We start from the raw sequence: 24,078 nt of genomic DNA on the forward strand, positions 1-24,078 counted from the left end.
GTGAGAGTTGGACGATGAAGAAAGCTGAGCACCGCAGTATTGATGCTTTTGAACTGTGGTGTCGGAGAAGACTCTTGAGAGTCTCTTGGACTGCAAGGAGATCCAGTCAATCCATGCTAAAGGAGATCAATCCTGGGTGTTCATTGGAAGGACTGATGTTGAAGCTGCAACTCCAATACTTTGGCCACCTCATGCGAAGAGTTGACTCATTGGAAAAGACCCTAATGCTGGGAAGGATTGCGGGCAGGAGGAGAAGGGGACGACAGAGGATGAGATGGTTGGATGGCATCACTGACTTGATGGACATGGGGTTTGGGTAAACTCCGGGAGTTGGTGATGGACAGAGAGGCCTGGCATGCTGCAATTCATGGGGTCGCAAAGAGTCAGACACGACTGAGCGACTGAACTGAACTGAACTATATGAGTCCAAATTTACAAAATGACCAGAATAGGCAAATCTGTAAATACAGAAAGTAGAGTAGTGGTTGCCAGGCCCTGGGGGTTGAAGAATGGTAGATGACTGTTTATGGGGATGGAGTTGATCTTTGGGATGATGAAAATGTTCTCAATTTAGATAGTGGTGATAATTGTGTATGCCTCTGTAAGTATACTATAAACATCATTGAATTGTATACTTTAAATGGGTGAATTTTGTAATATATTGTTATGTCTCAATAAAGATGTTAAAAAAAAAATAGACTGCATAAGCCACTGTAGACAGAGCTCCACTTTTTAGGTATTTTATAGTTCTGAGAGTCACATAAAACATGTTTTTCTGTGTCAGAGATGCTCAAATGAAGACTGGCTATTTTTAGGAGTTTTCCATACAATGTGTGAACCTGCTTTCTCGAGGTTGCCTGCTCTGTCCTGGTGCTGTCTGCTAAGCGCTTGCCTGCTGAGAATCTGCGATCCCTAGTGCCCCCTGTAAAGGCTTCGCCAACTAACCATTCACCTATTTTGCCTTGTTCTCCCTCAGCCCAGTCCACCAGCTGCCTTGGCAGTTGATTCAGATGACCTAAGATGTCCATCATGGAAGAACTTTTCCAGTTTTTGGTTTGGGGCTTTGGCAGATCTCACAAGCTCTGTGCGCATCTGTTTTCCTATCTTCATCTCCCCATACTCAGAAGTTCTGGGCTGGGCTTCTGCTTTCTGTCCCCCTGGGCAAGAGCCACCCTGAGTCTGCGTGGGTTGTTCCCGTGGGACCATCAGGCATGAGAGGCTTTTCAGAGGCGTGAACAGAGTAGATCTCAACTCCCCCAGCCCTCCCTGTGAGAATATTTTTCTTCCTTTACTTTGAAATGATGGGCCTGACCCGTAGGTCAAACATATGCTGTTTGAAAGTTAGAATGTATTTTGCCTGGACTGTCCCTCAGAATTCCTTACTGTCCCAAGATGAATATCTTTTAAAACAAATTACATGCTCAGAAGTAACTTAATAAGACTGTGTCCTTTGTGAAGTGTAACTAAATGTATGATTCTGCATGATTCTAAATGTATGGCATGTGTGTACACATACATGCACAAATATATTCATGAATTTGGTATTTTTATGGTGATATCAATTTAAGGGGTTTTAGAGATGACTGGTCCCTACTTTTAATGTTCTTTAATATTCAGAAATGAAAGGCAAGTTTTTGGAACTCAGGTTTATTTTTTCCTGGTGTGTAGTTTTTCTTGTTTTTGTACTGCATCCCTGTATGATAGGGTTTATGTATCTGAAAAGACTTCTTTGAGATATTCTATGATACAAAGCAATGTTTCCTTCTCTGTTTATTTTAGAAAACAACTCACTCTATGTAAAAAAACCTAAGCTTCCTAAATACTAAAAATATGTGGTATTAACAGATGAAAAACACAGAAAGGCTGTTTCCATGTAAGTGGTTGAGATGAGAATGGGCTATTTTGTTCTAGTTCTTTGCAGTATACAATAAAAACTGGGAAATATTTTTTCATGTTCATGATTTAATTTTTTCTAAATCTAATATTGAATCCAGAATTAAAAAATAATCCATTTCCCAGGGAACACAGAAGGCTTTTAAAATGTAGCATTTGTAATTCTGACACCTGTTGTGCAAAGTCATATGTGAATAATACTTAGCCAGGTTCCTGCCCAACTGGGGTATAGTCTAACCTGAGATTCTGTCATTCTAGCCAGCAGCATCTGCAGAAGAAGGAGGGGAGATGTGCAGGTTATTGGTTCCTGGTGAACCACCATACAGGATATGACTAATCACTAAATCCATGAAAGCTCAATGTAGGATTTGGTATTTTTACCGCTTTGCTAGAGATCTGGGAAAAAACCTTTCAGACAAATCAAGGGGCTCTCTACATGAAAGTGCCTCATTTGGATTGATAACTACTTAAACAACTGCATCTGGAAGATGGTGGCATTTCTGCATTTGTATGGCCTGAGGAATATGAAATGAGTCATATTTTAAATTATGAAGGCACATACTATTGGGAATATTTTTTTTCAAGGAAACCTGGAAAGCTAATAAAACCCTGAACTTTTTCTAGTGGAGTCAGTTTTATCTTTTATATTTCATGACCCACTCTTTAAAAACACAGATGTTTGGTAAAACACAATTAGCTGGAGGCGGAAAGTTTGGTGGTGGTTGTTTTTTGTTTTTTTCCTTCTAGGAGGCAAGCACATCAGTATGACACAGTCTGGGCCAGGATTCAGAAGAACAGATTACATCATTTGTGTATCTGAAAGCAAGAACGGTAATCTCTGTCAGCCCAGGATCCATGTCCTTGATGGGATTGTTGTGAAGGTTTAAAGAGATTGTTATAAAAAGGCATTGTAGGAAGTAAAACAGAGAGACTGAGTGCTGTACTGTTCTTTCGCTTTTGCTAAGTAGGGTCGCAAGTGATTAAGGCTCACTTGAATAAATGCTTCTAAACTGTTTCTTCTCATCTTCCTTAGAACTGCTCTAGATGTGGAATATTGAATATTTGGGGGAAAAAAAGAGTTCTCCCTTTAAAAGTCTTGAAAGCATTCTGCTGTTTGAGAAATAAAATCCCAATGACATTGTTATAGATGCTCCAAAGATGTCCAGAGAGGAATATCTTTTCTCGTTTTGGTTTTGGCCATGGTAGTTTTGAACTTTGATAAGTCTCACCAGCTCTCTGAGCCTCAGTTTTCTCATTTGTAATTTGGGAATATTTTCTTTAGTCAGCAGTCATGAAGATCAAGGGATTTAATATAGATAATTCCCCTGCCATGTTATAGACTCTTAGTCAATTTTAGATCTTTTCCTTTCTCTCAAGTTTAACACAGAAATTAGATACACTTTAATGGCTAATTCATAAAATCAACCAGAGAAGGCAATGGCACCCCACTGCAGTACTCTTGCCCAGAAAATCCCATGGACGGAGGAGCCTGGTAGGCTGCAGTCCATGGGGTCGCTAAGAGTCAGACATGACTGAGCGACTTCACTTTCACTTTTCACTCTCATGCCTTGGAGAAGGAAATGGCAACCCACTCCAGTGTTCTTGCCTGGAGAATCCCAGGGATGGGGGAGCCTGGTGGGCTTCCGTCTATGGGGTCGCACAGAGTCGGACATGACTGAAGTGACTTAGCAGAAGCAGCAGCATAAAATCAACTTGATTTTTATTTGATTTATAATTTCAGTTGTCATTTTTCAAGATGGTTTGTCAAAGAGTTACCACTTTCTTCTTAAAAGTACTACAGAAATTCCAGTATTTAGTATTCCGGTTTTGGTACTTTTACTAAATCAGTTGGAAATAGGAAGAAAGAACATTCTAATAACCCAGTAGCTGATTCTTTTACAGATCAAGAAGTGTGTTTATCCTAACTCTGTAGCTTTTTCTGTTATTAGCTTTTTTTTTTTAACGTTATTTGTTTATTTTTGGCCATGCTGAGTCTTCGTTGCTGCCTGTGGACTTTCTCGAGTTGTGGCAAGCTGGGGCTACTCCTTGTGGCTTCTAATTTCGGTGACTTCTCCTGTTGCAGAGCTCAGGCTCTAGGGTGAGTGGGTTTCGGTAGTTGCGCTCGAGCTTAGTTGCTCTGAGGCGTATGGGATCTACCTGGACCAGGGATTGAACTCATGTCCCTTGCATTGGCATGCAGATTTTTAACCACTGGACCACCAGGGAAGTCCTATTAGCCCTTCTTATTTTCTAAAATAAGCTGCCGTACTGCTAGATGAATGGAGATTATGGAACCTTTCTTTGCAATATTTACAATATTTTAAAAGGCACTGGTTACACATTTTTTCCATTAAAGAAATCTTTTAAAAGTTGGAAAGAGTAAAACTAGAAATTGTAAATACTATTGATTTTAAAAAAAACCCTAAAGATCTTTAAGACAGCTGTTTTAAAGACCTTTAACATTTATTAACTAGTAGTTCTGAGAGCTCAAATGGATAATCTGAGTTATAAAAAAAATGGGAAGGTTGACAGTTTTGTGACCCCTCTAATCCTTTATTCTATAGACCTCTATAATTCACATGCCCATAACACTTCTTTATTCTTTTCTGTATCTTTAAGATGGTGATTTGGGGAAGCTAAATCAGCAGTAAATGAACACAGAACAACTTTTGCTTGAGTAGGTAGTTGTAAGGGTGACAGATTGATACAGCTTTTACTACTTTAGTTCAGCTAAAGGCACCAAATGCCAATCATCTGAAGACTTCGCCCAAGAGTTGACCTATTTATCATTCTGAACCAGGAGTGGTGCCTGGGAGGCTTCCTCAGGGTTCTGGGTGGGGCTGTGCTAAAATGCCAGACTTGCCAACTCATCAAAACTCAACTGAGTTCATGCCCAAGAGGACCACCTCTTCTTACTTACCTTTTCCCTTTCACAGTATTGAGAGTTGTCTTCCTCTCTTTGAGGACTTTACACACCTTATTAATTCAAGCTTCCTCCCTCTCTGCATATGTGTTTAGGGAAGTTGCTAGGTAGTGGTTAAAACAATAAAGCTTATCTAGTTGTGCAGCATTCATATTGTGACTTTGATTCCTTCCAGTATTTGTTTATAAACATTGTGTCAGGTGAGTGCATTTGAAATCTAAAGCTTTTTATTCACACAAGGCCTAAAAAGAGATAACAGCAACATGGTTGCTTGGAATTTATACATATCTTTTCCATTCACAATTTCCTGTGTTTTTGTGCTTTGTAATGAAAGCGATAAATAGTGCTTTCATAACCTTTCCAGAATACCCCAGCATTTTGTAACAAAACTGTAGAGAAATAACTCTGGGGGAGTTTTTTTCTCCCCAGCTTTATTGAGGTGTAATTAACAAATAAAATTGTAACAGCGTTATTTGATACACCTGTATATTGTGCAGACTTCCTCTCATTGAGTTAATTAACACATCCATCTCACCTTGAGTATTTGTTTATGTTCTCTGAGAACATGTAAATTGTACTCTGACTTGGGAGCATTTTAGGCAGATCTGTTCTGATGGGTGATTGGGGTGGAATTTTAGTCTAAAGCAGAAAAGTTTTTGGTCCTGGCCTGTTTTTCCACCTATGAGGAGGGAAGCCGCCTCCTTTATAGATTCAGGGGAGTGGTATTTTCAGGTCAGTCTTTTGGTGTCAATAACCTTTTTAGGTCAGGATGGATGATCGAAAGCTCTTGCACAAGAGGTGCTGTATCAAGGGCATTATTTATCTGCCTGTCACATTGGGGAGCTGTTGAGAAAGTACCTTTAACAGTGATACCCAACACATCTCAGTCCCAATTTGTTGAGGAGTTTCTAACAGGTAGGAGGGGAACCAGGACACAGTGATATCAGGTAAGAGTAGCAGTGATAATGCTTATTATCACCAGGGTTGGTTAGCACTCTGGGGGCATTTTGTAACATCAGGCCCTAAGTCTGGGCTTATGCTCATTAAACCCATGGAGTGGTAGTGAGGCAACTCTTGAGTTTATGGGTAAGGATACTTGGGCTAAAGAAGATTAAGAAGGTGGCAAACAGTTGTACATCTGATGTGACCCCTCTGGCTGGAGAGCCTGTACTGTTCTATAGGAAAGAATGAACAGCGCCCATTGGAGAAGACAAGTTCTTTTCTGATCTAGGTTTCATCTAGTGGCTCATGAGTGATGGGAAGAAGTGCACCTTTGGGATGATGGAGCCTGCTGGGTCAAGGAGGCTAGACGTCAAAGCCCCTTGCTGCTCATGTGTGGTCTATGGATCAGCAGCACTGGCTTTGCTTGGAAGATTGCTAGGAATGGAGAATCATGGACCCCATCTTAGACAGATGCTCTCAAAATCTGCATTTTAGTCAGATTCTCAGATGATTCTGAGCTTCCTTGGTAGCTCAGCTGGTAAAGAATCCAAATGGCTACCCACTCCAGTATTGTGGCCTGGAGAATTCCATGGGCAGGGAGCCTACAGCAGGCTACAGTTCATGGGGTCACAAAGAGTTGGACACAACAGAGAGACTTTCACTCACTTAGATGATTCCAGGGGCTTCGCTGGTGGCTCAGTGATAAAGAACCTGCCTACCAATGAAGGAGACTTGAGTTTGATCCATGGGCCAGGAAGATCCCCTGGAGGAGTAAATGGCAACCCACTCTGCTGTTCTTGCCTGGAGAATCCCATGGAAAGAGGAGCCTGGCAGTCTATAATCCACAGGATTGCAAAGAGTTGGACACAACTTATTGACTAAAACAACAACAGATGATTCAGAGCAATTGCTCTCAACTCTGGCTGCCGGTAGGAACATCTGAAAGGGTTTTAAGAACTGGATGCTCAGGCTTCCCACGAACCAAGGGAATCAGATCTCCAGGTTGGAGTGGATACTGGTATTGCTATGAAGCTCCTCGGGGGTTTCTCTGTGCTTCTAGGGTGGAGAACCACTGGTTTAGAGCAGCCTCCAGGCCCTTAGGGGTTGTTGTGTTATGTGACCTGGGACCTGCTGCCTTGTAGCTATGCATGGAAATTTCCAGAACATAAGTTGAGGGGATCAGCCAGGGTGCTCACAGGCTGGTCACTTAAGTGACAATGGCTCCATCTATACATTTTCATTTCTGACTTTTGAAGTCACTCCCCCACTTAAATTTTTTTTATTTTATATTGGAGTATAGTTGATTGACCTGATGTGAAGAACCAACTCATTTGAAAAGACCCTGATGCTGGGAAGGATTGAAGGAGGGAGGAGAAGGGGACGACAGAGGATGAGATGGTTGGATGGCATCACTGATCGATGGGCATGAGTTTGAGCAAGCTCCCGGAGTTGGTGATGGACAGGGAACCCTGATGTGCTGCAGTCCATGGGGTTTCAAAGAGTCGGACACAACTACACAACTGAGCGACTGAACTGAACTCATAGTTGATTGACGGTTTTGTGTTAGTTTCTAGTGTACAGCAAAAGTGATTCAAGGTATAAATATACAAGAATCTATTCTTTTTCAAAATGAAATCACTCTCTTCTCCTGCCTGTTAATTAATTTTGAGTTTTATTTGTGGATGCAGTTGACAGCCCCAGTACTAGGTATTCCTGAGGTTTCAGCCGTTAACTCTTAAGGACATTTAGTCTGAGTTTAATGACAGAGATGACTTAAAAGGTTCAGGAGGAGCAGTAAAACTGACAGCCCAAGAGACAGAAATAAGGGGGGAAAGGAAAGGTCGTATTGAGTCAAACATGTGAGATTTGGTACAAGTCATGTGATGTCCCCTTGGTGTTTGTGATGTGTAGGGACAGGACAGCTAAGACTTTTGGTTGTGGGTAAAGCAGGCTTGTGAGCAGTGGACCGAGCACTCCTTTTGCTAGAGCTTCTCTTCAGGCTTGTTTGTGGCTGTGCCTGCCTGTGTAGGAGAAGGCACACCCTCACCAGGCCAAAGGGCATTCCTATCACACACATCCACGCTCAGCTTGTTGGAATATTCCAGTCAGACAGTCCCCACCCCCACACCAGGGAGCAAGGGCAACAGGTGCCTCTGGCCTGAGGCCTCAGGGACCTGAACGTGGGTCAGAGAATGTGCCTGCCCCGCTGGGTCCATTTTATTAACTTGGGCATGAAATTAAAAGACGTTTGCTCCTTGGAAGGAAAGCTATGACAAACCTAGACAGTGTATTTAAAAAGCAAAGACATCACTTTGCCAACAAAGGTGCATATATCAAAGCTATGGTTTTTCCAGTAGTCATGTATGAATGTGAGAGTTGGACCATTAAGAAGGCTGAGCAATGAAGAATTGATGCTTTCAAATTGTGGTGTTGGAGAAGACTCTTGAGAGTCCCTTGGAATGCAAGGAGATCAAACCAGTTGATTCTATAGAAAATCAACCCTGAATATTCATTGGAAGGACGGATGCTGAAGCTGAAGCTCCAATACTTTGGCCACCCGATGCAAAGAGCCGACTCATTAGAAAAGACCCTGATGTTGGGAAAGATTGAAGGCAAAAGGAGAAGAGTGACAGAGAATGAGATGGTTAGATATCACTGACTCAGTGGACATGAATCTGAGCAAACTCCAGGAGATAGTAAAGGACAGAGGAGCATGACATACTCCACGGGGTTGCAAAGAGTCAGACTTGACTTGGTGACTGCACAACAACAAAGACAACAACTAATGGCATTGTAGTCTTTGCTTTTCCTGGCATTGTAGGTCCTTATACTATCCCTACATTTTTATACGTTTCCTTTGTTACTTGAAGTAGGAAAAAGAGGACAGATGACCAGCTGTCATTCTTCACATGCATTTGCCAACTGACCTTCATTTGAAAAGTTTGCATGTGGGATGGGGCTTCCTGCCCCCCACCTCCCCACCCCGACCCCAACCCTAGTCACAGTGCCAGGAAGACCCTGTACAGGGCTCACCAGCCAGAGATGATAAAGACAGGACATACTTTCCTCAAGGGAGATTTCAGAGATGCAAAGTGCAATATTTAAAAGTGTCTTCAAAGGTACTGCAGCTATAAGAACTTACTTATAGACCTGTTAGAAATTACTTTAGTTAAAGGTGTAACATGTTTGGGAGCACTGCCCTTGTGAGAATTTTTTCTTATTTGGCAGTTTCAAATAGCACTTAACCATGAGTTGATTAGTAAAAATGTTGTTTGAAAATTTATGTATGTTTAGGTATTGCTGATTAACAAACTACCCAGAATTTCATGGCTTAAATCAATAACTAATTATATCTCATGATGTAGTGGGTCAGGATTTGGTCAGGGCTCAGCTGGGTGATTCTTCTGCTTTATTTGGAGTTACTTGGGGATATTCAGCTGGCAGGTGACCTGGTCTGGAAGGTCCTAGATGGCTGCATTCATTCACATGTTTGGTGCTGGTGGGGTTGGTAGAAGCTTGGGGTTCACTGGGACTGTTGACCAGGGCACCCAGTTTTTGCATCTCCAGCATGGAGGGCTCAGGGCTCCTGGAGAGGGTGTCTTATGAGTGAGAAGAAGAAGCTGTCACTCTATAAAGACCCTAACATGGAAGCCAGCACAGAATCACTAACCTTATATTCTCTGTGCCAAACCAGTCACTAAAGAGCAGAGATTCCAGCGCAGGGGATGCTGGCTGCACTTCTCAAAGCCAGGAGAGTCCAGGAACTTGTAACCATCTTTATTTTGCTGTCACTGTAGAGGGGTGTGTGTGTGTATGTGTGTATTGCAGATAATATCAAACATTCAGTCTTTTAATTCTGTGTCATGTTGTAAAGTTCTCCTTTTCTTGGTTGGGCACAGTAATAAAGTGTATATCCTGAACTGTCAATGCTGACGAATCTAAGAAGTCATTGGAGTTCCTAATTCACGAGTCCAGAGATCTGTCAGCTTTCCCAGGCTGTACAGCAGAAAGAGATAAAAATAATAACACCTTGGGTTTACATGGCATCTCCTCTGAGAGGTTCAAAGTGGCTCCGCCACTCAAGATTCCTTTATTGGAGTGTCTCGTGAGGTAAATTAGTCATATATCTTCAAGTCATATATCTTCGAGGAAATGAAGTAATTCTATCAATCTGCTAAGCAACAGTGTTCAGAAGGCAGCTCTTCCAATGTTCCATGTACTAATTACAACTGGAGTATGAGTTTACCTTTTTTAGAGGGGTTTCTGGAAGATGGTGGAGATGGACTTTTGAACATTTGATAGTATTTTGAATTATATGTCTCCTGCTAAAACCAGTGTCAAGTTTAAAGAAGAGTTAGTTATTTTTCTAATGTGGATTTTTTTTGGGGGGGGCAGGGGTAGAAGCTTGTGGATATAGCATCACTGGGGTGTTTCACTATAATGAATTAAGTTCTGTGGGCTCAGCAGAGATAGGCCGACGGTAGGCCTGGTGAAGGCAGCTGCTCTCCCATGAGTGTGTGCTGTGGATAGAGGGTGGCTTCGGAAGTGGGAGAACCTTGTCCCCTGTGTGGTGTCCATTCCCGAGTCCTCTCATTGTGGGAGCATCCCCTGGTGCTTATGGGTGATTCAGTGGAGTTTTCAGGGAGTAGTTTAACCATATGTTAAGCTCACCATGCTACTTAGTGCCTTACTTTTGGGTAATAGACTGCTCCACTGTAATGCTCTAAATGTGGTGGTGGTTACATTCATTCAGTTTTACTTAAAATGAAATGCTTTACATGTAATTGATAGGTATCAGGCTTTGGGAATAAAGTTCTCCAGTCACTACTTGTTAAGGGCATCTGCATGACCCCCTCACCCCCCATGTGTGCAGTGACCCACCCTGCATGTTCCCAGCAGGGAAAGTCCCCGAGGACAGCTTTCATCACAACAGTCTCCAGCTCAGAGAAGTCCATGAGGCTTGTCAGGGCCTTCCAGGCAAAAACAACCTGTATCAGCCTGAAAACAGCCCCTGCTGTTGACTCCCACCACCTCTCTTCACCTGCCCATCTTAATAGAATGGACTCTTATATTTCCCCAAAGTTGTGCTGTTTCCTGGTTCCCTAGCCTGGAATCCTCTTGTCCCCATTTCTCTTCTCATTTGGGTTCTCCCATTCTTTCCTCTGTGTTGTTGACAGAGCTGCGCCTTTATGTTCAGATAGATTCAGGGCTTCCCTGTTGCCCCCAGGACAGTCTTCCTCCCACCCTCCCAGGGAGGATTCAAGGCTCTGCCCCAGTCTCTGTTTCTCCTTGTCTGGCACCATGTGCCATTGCTTGGACCACTCAGGGTCATCTATGCCACAGACCCAGGTGTGGCCCAAAAGGTACCCTCTGCTCCTCTCCACCCACAAACAGAGAGATCCAAAAACAGACACATCCAGTTACAGGGATATAAAGTGTCACTAACACAAACATTTTCTTTTTGAAAGGACTGTGTTTTTATGTGTTTTATTACTTGTAAATAATTAGAAGAGGCTGAACTTTTAAGGGGCTTCCCAGGTGGGTCAGTGATAAGAATCTGCCTGCCAGTGCAGGAGACACAGGAGACGGGGGTTCAATCTCTGGGTCGGGATGATCCCCTGGAAAACGAAATGGCAACCCACTCCAGTATTCTTACCTGGGAACAGAACCTAGTGGGCTACAGTCCATGGGTTGCAAAGAGACACGACTGAGTGTCTGAGCATACATGAATGAATTTTTAAGAGACAGTGTGCTGACACCATCAAGAAGGACCTTTTGAATGTTCCTTCTGCAGTATGGTGCTGGTTCTAGCAGTCTCCACTGGGAATCCTTAGTGCTGTCCACCTTCCCATGCTGACAACTGTGGCTTGACATGTTGGATTTACTGTGCTCAGATGTCACTGTAAAGATTGTGGGTGGGTAAGCACGTTCCAGGGGGTGGATGACTTTTCCATAAAGTGGCTAAATGAGGGGGAGGTATGTCCTTAGTGGAAAAACAGTGTCCTTGGAAACTGCACCACAGTTATGACTAATGCTGGAATTGGTTAAGAAATACTCCTCTGGCGGTGAGGAGCCACTTTTTTATGTGTTTGTGTCTTTTATCGGGGCTTTCTTGGTAGCTCAGCTGGTAAAGAATCTGCCTGCAATGCAGGAGACCCCGGTTTGATTCCAGGGAAGATCCCCTGGAGAAGGGATAGGTTACCCACTCCAGTATTCTTGCCTGGAGAATCTCATGGACAGAGGAGCCTGACGGGCTACAGTCCATGGGATCGCAAAGAGTCGAACTTGACTGAGCGATTAAGCACAGCTCAGCGTTAGACCTGAATGAATATTAAGTTTTTTTTTTTGCATTTGCTATGCTGAGGAGTGGAGTCTGTGAAGCTCCAAGAGAGGGAGAACAGGTGCTGCTTGATTAATGACCATTTTTGAATTGAGGGAGGAGAGTGAACTGGTAGCCTGAACCCGTTATTTGAAATGTTCATCTGTTCTTACCTCAGAGAATTGGCAAGACCCTTTGGACTCTGTTCTATTATCACCCATCTCCTTAGCCCCAGGGTTGGGCAGAGCAGGAGGTCCATGCAGAGTGAGTGGTGCAAAGGCACCTTCCACAATGCTGTGGCTGCATCCCGATGGATCGGAGCAGTTAGACAATAGGTCAGGGACAGGTAGGTGATGGAGCAGGGCAGTTAGACTATGCATCAGGGGCGGTTAGATGATGGTGTAATAGAGCATGGCTGGGCACAGACCTTAGCACTGGCCATTGCTGTGCTGCCATTAACCTGCACCCTATTACTGCATGACTGTCAGTGGTCCGGCTCAGCCATTGATTGGCACAGCTCTGGGCCCCTCCCCCAAGCAACCAACTGTCAATGAGTGACCGGTAGAGGTCCCTCTCAGCCATTGGTTGGTGCTAGACCCTACCCACAAGCAACCAACTGTCAGTGAGGGATCGTTAGTGAGGCATTCAGTCAACTTCCTGTAGAGTAGTGGTCATCAGGCAGCGAGAGAAGTAAGAGGCAGATTCTGGCCTTCTCCCCGGGCCCCTCCAGCTCATCTGGCCTCAAACCAGCAGGTGAGCTGGGGGCCCAGGGAAAAGGCTGGGGGCCATGTCCTGCAGGCTCCAGAGCCCTCACTAAAGCCACCCACTAGCTGTGCCTAGGCCTTGAGGTGGTGATGACCCTCTCCCCCACCCCCACCTCTGCAACCTCATGGTATGGGTCACCATCTGTGGGACCTGCTCTTCCTCCCACCAATGTATGGGTGGCCTGAAGAGCCTGAGGACTGGTTGGATCCTGTGCCCTGGCTCCCTCAGTGATGACGGCTGGACAGGGTCTGAGGACCTGGCTCTGAGGGAGCTGTCAGCTGAGATCTGCTCATCTCAGCCAGGACTGGACCTCGGAGGCGATGGTTGTGCCTGGGGACCGTGTCCTTTCTTGTCAGAACAGAGAATAACATTCAGTTGGTGGAGGTTTACAGGAGCATCGTTCCCTTACTGTGTGTGACCTGACCTCAGGAACACAGGCTCTGCCACCAAGACATTTGGAACAACTCACTCGCCCCTCCCTCTCCTTCTCTAGGAAAGGGCTTTGCTGAGAGTTCTTGGGGAATTTGGGGTTTTTGAGGGCATAAGCCACTCATCTCCTTGCGTGACCCTAAAGTAAACCTTTCTCTGCTCCAAACTCTGACAGTTTGGTGTTGTTTGGCCTCGCTGTGCGTTGGGCCCATGGACTGGTGTTTTGGTAACAATGGGTTACGGGCAGTGAAATGGGTTGGAGCAGTTAGATGATGGAATGTTGTATAGGAGAGTTCAGTTCAGTTCAGTTGCTCAGTCGTGTCTGACTCTTTGCGACCTCATGGACTGCACCACGCCAGGCTTCCCTGTCCATCACCAACCCCCGGAGCTTGCTCAAACTTATGTCCATTGAGTCGGTGATGCCATCCAACCATCTCATCCTCTGTCGTCCCCTTCTCCTCCCGCCTTCAATCTTTCTAGGCCTTCAGTTTGGTTTCTTTTTCTCCCAATGGGGTGATTGTCTATTTTGTGATGCTCTTAAACTATCAACCAAAGTGTGGGTGCATCATGTATATGTGTCTGTGTGAGAGGCTGGGGTGGAAAGTGGTTACTGCACTGTGTGAGTTCTTTGGTCAAAGACTTGGGATTTATTTCACAGTCATAGACTGGCTTTTTTTGTCTTCCAGGGAATAAATGCCTCTCATGTAATTCCATGGATTAAAGAAATGAGTCAGTTTTTGTATGGCTTATTAAATCTTTTAAAAATCCATTTATACTGGGATACATTGCTGAAATATTTAGAAAACAATTCACAAAAAGCTTCATTACCCCCGCCCCCAGTTTGTATTAGCTCAGCTGTAACTGGATTTTCCCTGCTTCATTTACAAACTTCTCATTTACTTACAAGCGCTGTGTTGCATGAATGCCAGTTCCACACAGGGCGGAGCCTCTGAGGCCCCCTCTGCCTCTCTGATCATCTGCGTGGGTGCTCGGTGCACCCGTGAAGTCATTTCAGCATCTTTCCCCCCCTTGTTTATGCATCAGCATCATTGTTGTGCCTGCCTCTTTGGGAATCTGACTGATTGGTAAATCAGAGCTGGCAGAGGAAGTGGAAGACAATGCACAAGTGTTTTACTTAAACAAACACACTCTACAATTTATTTTATTGGATTTTGTCCTTTGAATGACAACGCCATAAGTAATCCTATTACAGACTAGAAACTGCTTGCTCACACCAGATTACAAGCCTCAGAGTGTGTTGCTTTGCCTTTGGAAGCACATAAGTCTTTAATAAATGAGGCAATTTCCACATTCATCAATAATTAACCAGGAATATGAGAAGTTTTATCCCAATCCAAAGCTGCAGAGAGTTTGAGACAGTCTGCCTGTGCAGATGAAATCTCTCTGAAGCATCTGTGAATGCTGAATTCTTCCTCAGAGATGCTGATTTGAGAGGTGTGATGAATGCTTTCTTGAAAAATGTTTGTTTGCATTAATTATTTACAAGAACATAAATACTTATTATAGGGAGTTTGCAGTGTACAGATGTTTTTGTAGAGCATATTACCTCACCTACAGTCCCACCACCCAGAATAATCTAAAATTTGAGTATTTTCAGTCTTAATTTCTGTATGTTTGTGTGTATATAAATACAGATGCTTTTTAAAAATAAGTTGGAATCATGGTGTATGATTGTTCCGACTTTGTTACTTGATATGTTCATGTTTTCCCATGTCTTTTTCTTTTGTTTTTTGTTTTTGGCCTTGTTGTGTGGCATGCAGAATCTTAGTTCCCTGACTAGGGATTGAACATGGTCCCCTCCAGTCCTTCTCATGTCTTTTAAAAATTGTCATAACAAAATTTAAAGGCTATATAGTATTTCACTGTGTCAATATCTACATATTTGCCTATTGGAAATTTGTTGCCCCATTTTTCACCATTTAAAAATATTGTAACAATCCTAGTGCATAAAATTTGGTCAGTGGTTTGGATTATTTATTTAAATTAAGTGTATAGTTTTTTGGGGGTGAGGGAGTCATGAACTTTTTTAAGGCTCTCAGTTTATGCATTTTGCCAGTTTGCTTTCCAGAAGTTGCACCAATGCATGCTTGGCTGGCCTGGGAGATTCTTCCTGCCTCCTCTGGGGAGACCTCGTGGCTTAGTAGGTGGTTCACCACACTCACAGCTGTGAGCCCCTGGGCCCAGGAATGAAGTCTGCAGCCTCATTTTGATCATCTGTTAGCTGGGCTGTGATACATCTGCACCTTCTCTTTGAAGATTAAAGAGAGACACTTATGTAAAGGGTGTGACCCTGAGCTTGTCCAGTGCAGGCATCTGGTGCTTGGTTGTTGTGGAGAAGATGACTGATCTTATGTACAGCATTTAGATTCTTCCCTGTTACTGGAGCAAGGCAGTGACTTGGGAGATGAATGGTAACTGTATCAACTTGTCTTTCAGGAAGAGGCACAAGTGCTTTTCTGAACTGGGATTCTGTGTAAAACAGTTTGACAACCAAAGTTTAATATTAAAAAATAGAACAAAATAACTTTTTTTCCTGAGGATGCTCTGTGCATGAAATGCAAAGGTGAGTCTAGAGCATCTCCCCCCCGTCCACATGGACCCCCTGCATTTTACGGACCCTGCAGTGCTTCATCAGTGCACTATGGTGCCCCTCTGCCCTGAGCTTTGGGTGTGGAATGACATTTTCTACAACTTTCCTGCTAGTCTGACTGGGTTATGACTGTACAGTGTCTGTTTTCCACTTTAAGACTTAAAACATTTCCTTTGCCATTATGGTTTTCTAGGATTCCTTCCATCTTGCCTGAGATACAGAAACACTCCATATCTTCACCATTGTTTGTCCAGCTTACATGCTCCCAGACCTTAGTGAATTGTAAAGCACATCTGGTCTTAGCATTTCCATGATAGCTCTAAGCCACTCACCTCACTGAGGTGTTATCTGATCAACACTCCATCTTTTGTTCAGATTCTGCTGTTAGAATCATACTTGTTTCATTCTTTTAAGTGTTTCCCATCTCCCCATGATATGTAAAGGGTATGTCCTTGTTATCTACTGTGTTTGGATCAGTCTGTGCCACCTTAGTAGTGTTCATATGAACTGGGTTTTATCTTTGTATTCTTAAGGTGCATAATAGATCAATGAGGATTTTTGTTAAATTTCCTAGGGCTGAGAAAAGTTGGCAAACACCCAGTAGCTTTTCAGTTATTTGACTCTGAACTGGATGTGGTGCTAGTTTTTAGACTAATTGCTTTGGAGAACTCTTTTCAAGCCTTGAAGCTGTGTGTCCCACTTTCGAGTGTTTGATTCTCCTGATATAATGATGCACAGCAGTCACATTTTCACTGAAGTCTGCCATGACATCTTTGGACTTCTGAAAGCAAATCTGTATGTGCATATTGGAGAAGAAATAGACATAGAATCCTAAAGTCCATTTTTAAGTTTCTAAAGAGGCAGTGAGTGTCAGAAATGGGTAGATTTTAAGTGGATCTTTTGGGCTTGTTACTTGAATGGGATAAGAATCTGTGTGTGGCTCTCCTGCACCATTAGACACTGGCAGGCACCTCTGTTCCTTTCTAATCCCCAGATGTAACAGGATGCCTCTGACTCTAGTTACTTTCAACTGCCATTCATAAAACTGCTGGCCAGTCCTCCCAGGTGGTGGTGGTGGTTCTAGTGCCTTTCAGACTGTTAGAGCCCACTTGCCTTTCCCTCATGAGACTCACATCACTCAGACCATTGGGGTGTTGTGTGTTGACTTGGGCTCTTCCAGCATACGATGCTCTAGCATTGCTTGGCCACTTTCAGTCAGTGATTATGGGTCAAAACTTTGGCCAGAGTTAAAAAATGGTTGCCAGAAAGAGTCAGTTGGGTTATCCCAAGCTGCTGCGTGCATGCGTGCATGTGTGCTAAGTCACTTCAGTCATGTCTGACTCTTTGCAACTCTAAGGACTGTAGCCCACTGGGTTCCCCTGTCCATGGGGATTCTCCAGGCAAGAATACTGGAGTGGGTTGCCATTTCCTACTCCAGGGGATCTTCCTGACCCAGAGACTGAATCTGCGTCTCCTCCAACTCCTGCATTGCAGGTGGATTCTTTACCACCGAGCCAGTGGGGAAGTCCCATCCCAAGCTGCTACTGGAGTATGAATTTCAAAGTGCAAAGTTAAGGAAATAAGAAAACTGTTAAAATCATAGATTTAGATGTCTGGGGTTTCAAAATATGACTATGTGATACTTGTGCTAGTTTGGGAGATTGAGGTCATTTGAGATTAGAAAAAACATTTTTTAAATGTTTTTTTTTTTTGTTGGAGGATAATTGCTTTACAATGTTGTGTTAGTTTCTGCTGTACAAAACCATGAATCAGTTACAAGTATTCATATATCCCCTGAAAGCATTCATTTTTAAAAGTATGAAATCATTCTTCTTTGTATATTTAAGTAAAAACGTCACCTAATGTCCCAGGTAGCTTCACTGTGTGGACTGAATGATTAATGGCATTTTTATGAAGCTCTAGTCATTATTTTCTAGTGTGAAGCACTTTAATACTCCCATAAATGAATTTAAATAAATTCCAATATCCACTTAAACCATTTCCAACAGTTTTAGGGCAGTGAGGAAGCTTAGTTGGTGACTGGATTTCTGGCACCAGCTTTTCAAAGAGGACATTGAGGTGAAGGTTGAGAGGAATAAATACTAGGAATTATTACTACTGAAATGCATTTTTTAAGAGGGTTTCAGTGCCCTTGAACAGTTATGTTCATGTGTGGGAAAGTTCAAGATACATTTCCAGTTCCACAAGATTAGATAGAGACATAGGAAAAGAAAAGGGAAGAAAATCTTTAAACAAATATATTTTAAAATACCAGGAGAATGCTCATCTCCACTTACACCTGCTCTTTTGTTATTCAGATCTTCTTAGGACAAAGCAAAACATCCTAAAACACTTGAGTTTTCTCCTGCCATCTTGCAGGGAACTAGCGTTTTTATTTTTATTTATTTATTGCCTACTTTACCCATTAGAATGATGGTTATAAAAACTGTAGCTGTTTCAGAAACCGCTTATAAGATGCACGTTTTATACAGAGTTTGCTTGCACGTAGTTAAAGGAAGACATTAGATGATTTGGAAGCATACTAGACCAACAACAGTATTTGCTTTAAAGTGATGAAATAGAGTGGTTTTCCCTTTTTTTATTCTAAAATTTTTATAATGTGGTTATATATATTTGTGGTAAATGAAAACTGTATACTCTCTTGCTTTTATTTTAAATGTGCTAGAGGACTTATTATAGTCTCAAATAGTATACACCCTGATTATGCCACATTAAAATTGAAATCAAATATCTGAAAGAGAAAATATTTAGAAACCAAAAATTTCTAGATAGGAGTTACATCAGTCCCAAATTAATGCTTTTTAACTATTGTCCCTTGGATGAAAATAAATTCAACTTGACCCAATCAAGGTTTTAGTTTTAGCACACTGATAAAAGTGGTATTTTAAAAATGTTTTAAGCTAAAGTTTAAATGTACAAGCCTCTCTATTTAAAATAGACAACCAACAAGGACCTACTGTATAGCACAGGGAACTCTGCTCAGTGCTCTGTAATAACCTAAATGGTAAAAGAATTTGAAACATATATGTATAACTGAGGGCTTCCCTGGTGGCTCAGTGGTAAAGAATCCGCCTGCAATGCAAGAGTTAGAGGTTCAATCCCTGTGTTGGGAAGAAGCCCTGGAGGAGGGCATAGCTACCCTCTCTAGTATTCTTGCCTGGAGAATCCAATGGACAGAGGAGCATGGTGGGCTACAGTCCATAGAGTTGCAAAGAGCACAACTGAAGTGACTGAGCATGCACACATATGTATAACAGAATCACTTTGCTGTACACCTGAAACTAACACAACATTGTTAATCATCTATACTCCAATATAAAATAAAAGTTTAAAAAAATGCTTACCGTAAGTTCTTCTTGGAATATAGTTGGCATGTAGGAGGAAACCTTTGTATGTAAGTCATTGGGTAAAAGTGACAGGACTAATGTGTTGGGAGCATAATTGCTAGTACTGAAGATCTGAGTATCTGGAAGTGGAGTGGCCAGCTCTTAGGTGTGTGGATATCATTGTGAGAATTGCAGTTAGTTATAAAGAATAGGTGTAGAGCTCATCTCAACCCTGGAGATTATGGAAGATGGAGCTCCTCAAAGAAGACCTTTCTCTGTGCCCCAGTGTTGGTTGAGTACCTCGGAGGGTACTGGGGATTCCAGACTCCATTGCAGCCTTTCTAAAACTTATCTCCAGCACCCAGTGGAGGAGGCTGGGTGCTGCCTCTCCTCTCCTAGGGCCTCTCAGGATCTTTAGATGGGCAGGTCTTCTCAAGCTGCTTGATCAGACTGGGCTTGGGTTACACCCTGACCTTAAATCAGGCCTCTGCAATTTGTAGGAGACTTCTGCTAGGATGCAGTTGGGTCCAGAAGCAAGTTAAGATGATATCTGAAGAACAATTATGTGATAAATAGTGGAGTCAAAGTGCATTCCCTTACTCTGCGTTTTACAAGTTAAAAATATCTAAAAAGTATGGCAGGCATTTCACAATTTCTTATTGGTGCCAGATTTAGGTATCACCTTTTAGAGTGCTTAAGTGCAGTGAAGAGAGAAATCCATTAATCATAAAGTTCTTTTTTTCTAATAAGTTAAAAATCATCCCTACTGCTGTCTTGCTGGGACCAGGTAGGTCGGTCCTAGGATTCAGAGTGGCTCTTGTGCTCCCCTGGGTTCAGGAGCCCTCTTTCCTCCACAGAACCGTGAGCTCCAGGCCAGGGGTGATGCTCTGTGTCTTTTATACACTGAGTATGGGCTGTGCTGAGAAATTGCTAATTTCTGTCCTACTTCCACCCCCCACTTTTACTCCCAGAAAGCCTTGTTTATTCAAAGAACTCAAGTTAAATGTCTTATAGGAAAAGGCATGATGAATTGAGAGATTCAGATCTAACTTTGTTTAAACATTCTGTTGTAGGATCTTGGTTTTAGAGGTCTTCACCTATCAGTTTTCCTTTTGCATCAAGTACTAGCTAAGAAAGAAAGCCAAAATCTGGTGGGCCTCTTTAACACCCCCACCCCCACCCCACTCCCAGAAACAAATAAAAGAGAATGGGAAGTGTCTGGAGAGCAGACAGGAAATACCAGTTTCCCTAGCGGAGCACCGCAGCTCTTTGTGAGCCCTAGGTCAGAGGGGGAGGGAGTAGCACAGCTGCCTCTGCAGGGGGCGTTCTGCCCCCGACCCGCAGCGCCTGCAGCTGGGCAGCCTCTCGGTGTCACCCGGATTCCTAGATTGATGCTCCTGTGAGCCTGTGCAGATGCAGACACTCAGGGAGCTGGGGGGAGGGGGTCCCCAGATCCCCGAAGGGGCAGAGCTTCACTTGGATGCTGTGCTGGGACTGGGAAGCCTGGGATGGGAGAGGCATCTGCCCCGCCTCAAGTTCAAGAAAAGTACATATTAAACGGAAGTACTTCCCTTCAAATACAGGAAATCCCCAGTCGCTTTTATGTTTCCCCTCACAGCTGTGTGAAATAATATCTTGCAATTTAGCCGAAACATTGAACTTCAGCTCCTTTTACTGTGTGGCATCCTAGGGGTTGATTTTCAGTGTTTCCTTGTTACAGTGTATTGTATTTCTCACCCGCACAGATGATTGTTGTTAGTTTAGAAGTCCTGTTTTACCCAGAGAAGGAGAACAGAAAAATAACAGCAATTTTGAATTGCAGCTCTCTCCGTTTTTATTTTTTAAAAATATCACTTCTGTAAAACCCGCGGCAGGAGAAAAGGGGTGTTCTGTTGTTCCTTGGGATAAACTAGGCAGGGGACCAAAGGCGACTCCTTTTCCACTTAGCAATGGTTTTATTAATGAATCCCAGTAGAGTTTTAACAACAGAGCAGGATTTCCTCCTATTATAATTCTTGATGACCTCCAAGATAACAATTCTTTATAAAGTACTCATATGACCTTTTTCTGATTACAGGCTTGTAATAATTAGATGTTTATCTCCAGAAAAAAAAAATACCATAAAATTTTATTAGTAGTGCAAGGGAAATGCTTGTGTACCTTATCATGTAAATTGTTATCTTACAGTCTCCATCATTTCAAAAAATGCACTGAGAAGACTGTTGACCAAGAGTTCTCCCATAGAGCAGTACTTGGACTTATAGACATTATCCATCATGTCCTCAAAGCGCCTAACAAGTTGTACCCACACTCCCATTGTTGAATAGTATCCAACTTTTCGGGAAGAAATGGGAACCCAGGGACTTATTTGGTGATTGGTTTTTGAGGTTAGGTTAGGTCAAGGGCAAAATAAATATGTATCAGCAACTTTAAAACAATTCATATAAAAGATGTAGATTCAAAACAAACTTCACAGTGTTTCCATGGGGATAGCCAATAGGTATAAGGCATCTCCTGTTCAAAGAAGTTGATGGAGAGAATACACAGAGTATGATGGCAAGTGTTGATTACATGTGTCACTTGGTGGCATCAGTGTCATCATTCATTCATTTCTAAGCATCTGGATCCTCAGTTACAAGGGGTCAAAGAAGACAGGGACCCAGGAAAACCATGGAGGAATTTGCCCCATATAGGAATTTCTCTGAAATAAGCACATCTTCCTGAAAGTGCCAAGTGAGAGAGCTGTGTTGGGTTTTTTTCAGGTGTGAATCTCATCTGGATAGTATTTGTAGTTTTCCATGATGTGATTGAAATGTTACAACGAGTATCTCCTATTGGTTTCACTGTCTACATGTCACTTCATAGAAGTGAATTCCATGGGTTCTTATAGCAAATTCAGAAGTGAATGATTTACACATAGTTCCTTTCTGTTATATGGGTGGTGACTGTAACTTTATCGATATTAATCTTGATTGATTACATATATTGTATATGCTGTAGGACGCTAGGTTATTCTAAGTCAGAGTCTGTCAGTTTTGACAATTAACTATTATTGACAATTAACCATCCCTCATGAGCAAAAATCCTGGTTTATCTGCCTCATTGTAAGGGAATGGAGATGCATTTTTAAGGGAAAGGAGATGCATTTTTAAACAGAATGCACTAAGAGGGAAAAAAAACACACTAGGTCGTTTAAACAGCAAGTTCTTCATTGAAAATATGATTTGTCATTTACATCAGTTCAGCATACATGCGATTACCTGTGTAACTGATAGAATAGAATGTGGGGTAACCGTGGATCCTAAGAGATGGCTTCTAAGTATGTAGGCCTTCTCAGCACTGCAGACATACTTTCTTCACCAAATGTTTGCCCAGGAATCACATCTGTGGTGATACATTCAGCATTGCTCACAGCAGCCAGTTCAAAGAGTTAAAAACTCTTACTGGAAAAGTTCTGTTGGCCTGATTGATACCTGCTTCATTTTCATCCTTTGCAATTCATGTTGCTTATCATTCAGCAAGACAGACAAGTCTCTTCACCTCCATCTGTGACACCCAGATCTGGACGCTAAGAACCCAACATGAGAATCAGGCAGCACAGAGATATTGCTGTTTGCCACACAAGTGACTCCGAACCAGCTGCTGTCTTACATTTGTTCTTGGCCAAGGGGTGTAGAATCAAACAGACTGCAAGTCAGACCTGGAGGTCACCTGGTGTTCCCTCCCTCCCTGCATCCCTCCCTGCCCACTTACGGGGGACACCAGGAGACCCCACAAGCTTACATGTACTGTCCAAAGCCACACATACTGGCTGTGAGCTTGGTGAGTTTTGTTTCAGGTCTGGGTTCAATAGCGAAAACATACTTTGATCTCTGTGTTGGAAGTTGCTAGCTCTTGTTTCTGAGTATGGTTTTGACCAGGTTTGACACTCAAGGACATTTACTATTTGTTCACGGTTTCACTGTTTCATGTAATAATAGTAATTTGGGAAATTTTAAAAATAGCTTGCTGAGATTTGACAGCCACAGTAGGAAAAAACGATGCTAGTTTCATGAACCTGGTCTGAGTGGTCCCAGGGCAGGTCACAGCGTCCCTGCCCCTTTCGGATGTTCAGAGTTCACTGGAATCGAAGGGAGACGGTTGAAGCTTTAGAGACATGTATGGGGTTTGGAACCATTTCTTAGCTCAGACAAGTTACTCAGCCACTGAGTTGCAGCTTTTTCTTTTTTTGAAGGGCAGGGCACTCCCTCCCTTGGAAGGATGTTGGAGAATAAAGCTCTAACTCAGAGCCTAACTGGTCGCCATGTCCTTGGGGAGGCAGCACTGCTCATCTTCATTTTCTGATCTTTTTCCTGGTCTCATGACCATTCCTCAGGGAATCAGTCATTAGGTGATTGATTAAGAAATGAACATCTCTTACTGAGTTCATGGTGTTAGTGATATGAAGATGTCCACTCAGACCTCCAGTCTGGGGGAAACAGCATCAGCAAGAGTGGGAAATGGCCCCGCGTGTCGTGGGACCCAGGGAAGGTCACCTTTGTTCTTCCCAGTCTGATGGCAAGTAAGAGCCCATCCAGAGAAGATGATGTTGGGGGTGGATTTGGGTGAGTCCTCCAGGGGAAGAGGGACTGACCTTGGAGGGAAGGGGCTTATTGCCCAGCAGAGGAATTTGTACCTGCCTCCAAGCAGATGAAGGTTCTAAAGTGGGGGAAATAGCACAAAATTACTGAAAATGCTTTGGAAATGTTCTTAGTTTATTATTTTTATTATTTTGGAGTGAGAGAGAGGCTACTGATTTTCTTGTTCCTTCTTCAGCTTGAAATTCTTCTGTTATAAAAGACCAACAAGA

At 42.8% G+C, this 24,078-nt stretch overlaps 1 protein-coding gene across 28 annotated transcripts in view; it reads left to right on the plus strand.

Annotated features, from left to right (window-relative positions):
- The window catches only part of PARD3 (par-3 family cell polarity regulator), a 598,386-nt gene that overhangs the window by 43,114 nt on the left and 531,194 nt on the right, over positions 1 to 24,078 (plus strand). For 4 of the 28 annotated variants that reach the window (XM_081554394.1, XM_081554392.1, XM_081554393.1 and 1 more), the window contains exon 1: positions 12,725 to 12,830. The exons of the other annotated variants lie outside the window; for them this stretch is intronic. The gene's annotated coding sequence lies outside the window, so the exon portion shown is untranslated. Of the gene's footprint in view, positions 1 to 12,724; positions 12,831 to 24,078 lie in introns of those variants that run through there. 28 annotated transcript variants of the gene reach the window in all.

This window comes from Giraffa tippelskirchi, chromosome 13 (genome assembly GCF_054371585.1).
Source record: "Giraffa tippelskirchi isolate mGirTip1 chromosome 13, T2T-mGirTip1v1.2.pri, whole genome shotgun sequence".
Classification (NCBI taxonomy): Eukaryota; Metazoa; Chordata; class Mammalia; order Artiodactyla; family Giraffidae; genus Giraffa; species Giraffa tippelskirchi.